The 1380-nt window shown below is 59.6% G+C and overlaps 1 protein-coding gene across 2 annotated transcripts in view; it reads left to right on the top strand.

Annotated features, from left to right (window-relative positions):
- Positions 1-300: 300 nt before the first annotated feature.
- The window catches only part of NTNG1 (netrin G1), a 287105-nt gene continuing 286025 nt past the window's right edge, over positions 301-1380 (top strand). Inside the window, exon 1 of one of the 2 annotated variants that reach the window (XM_006919577.1) lies at positions 301-385. The gene's annotated coding sequence lies outside the window, so the exon portion shown is untranslated. The remainder of the gene's footprint in view (positions 386-1380) is intronic. The other variant, XM_006919578.1, reaches the window with a different exon arrangement.

Raw genomic sequence — 1380 nt, forward strand, 5'->3', positions numbered from 1 at the left:
CTTGCGCTGTAGGGGCCGCTGGCTGGGCAAGGGAATTGGTTTGAAAAACACGTTTGTCATCCCTGCGAGGGGTGTGTTTCGGCACGATTTGGGGGAGGAGGTCGAGGAGGGATGGGGCCGGCGGGGGGCATAGGTGGAAGGTACTCGAAGAGTCACTGGAAACCGCGCTTCTGTGGGTGAGCAGGGCCGGGGAAGTGAAGGGTGGTCTCACAGCCTCAGCGCCCTGAGGTCGGTGGAGCGGCGGCGGCGGTGGCTCGAGCAGCAGCAGCAGCAGCAGCAGCAGCAGCAGCAGCAGCAGCAGCAGCAGCAGCAGCAGCAGCAGCAGCAGCAGCAGCAGCAGCGAGCGGGACGGAGTTAGGACCGCTCGGAGCGCTCAGGTCTCGAGGTAGTATAAGGTTTGCAATCCTTCCACTCGCTGCCAGTTGCAGAAGATCTGCTTTTAAGTGAAACGTACATGCTACCCCTCCGAGGGCTGCGGCTTCCCGGGGCTGGCTGCTTTTTCTCTCGCTTCTCCGGCCCTCGCGCTCACTCTTTCATTTGCACGCGCCCCTAAGTTTGCCCAGAGCTCGCTGCCCGCTCGGAGCAGGGTCCGGCCGGGCGCCGCGGGCGGGGGGCGGGGGAGCCGGGGCACCGCAATCCAGAAGCATCGTGGGCCATGTATATTTCATCAAATGGACTTTGGGTGCGTCGCGTCTCGCAGCCATCAACGCTATGTGCAGTGACATTTCTGACTCGAGTGGAGGAATGCGCGAAGGAAGCCCGGAGAAATTGGTACTAGAGGATCTTCTTGGCGCCAATGCTAATTGTCCTGATTTATGTCCCTTCTGACTAAGCTCAACGTCTTCATCTGAAATAAAATGAAAGCTGTGCCAAGCGGGGTAGAACCGCCAGGTCGCTGGTTCTGATCCCCGGGAATTCAGGAAATCGTCCTGCAGCTTAACAAATTAAAAAAGAGAGAGAGAGAGAGAAAATAGAAAAAGGAAAAAAAAAAAAACCCTCCCTAAAAGTTTAAGGCGAGAAGTGGCAGAGGCAGCGGCGCGAGGAGGCGCAGAGGAGAGCCGGCGAGCCGGGACTGGGCAGGCAAGACCTCCCGAAGGCTGCGATTCCATTATTAATATCTCGATTTTTGGAGGGAGAGGCACCTTTCTCGTCCTCGCTTCCTCTCCGCCCACCCCGTTCCCTCCCCCTCCTCTACCTGTCAAAGTCACTGATCTTTTGCATTTCGGAAGAGGACGTCAACGGGAAGGAATTCCCCCTCTCCGCGAGGGCTCCGCGAGGGGGCGACGCGCAGGAGGCTCCCCCCAAGGGGCCGGAGGCGAAGGTAATTAAGCCGCGGGGAGTGGCGGGCCGACGCGGGGCTCTGCGAGCGCGGAGTCCTCT

This window comes from Pteropus alecto, unplaced genomic scaffold (assembly GCF_000325575.1).
Source record: "Pteropus alecto unplaced genomic scaffold, ASM32557v1 scaffold106, whole genome shotgun sequence".
NCBI lineage: Eukaryota > Metazoa > Chordata > Mammalia > Chiroptera > Pteropodidae > Pteropus > Pteropus alecto.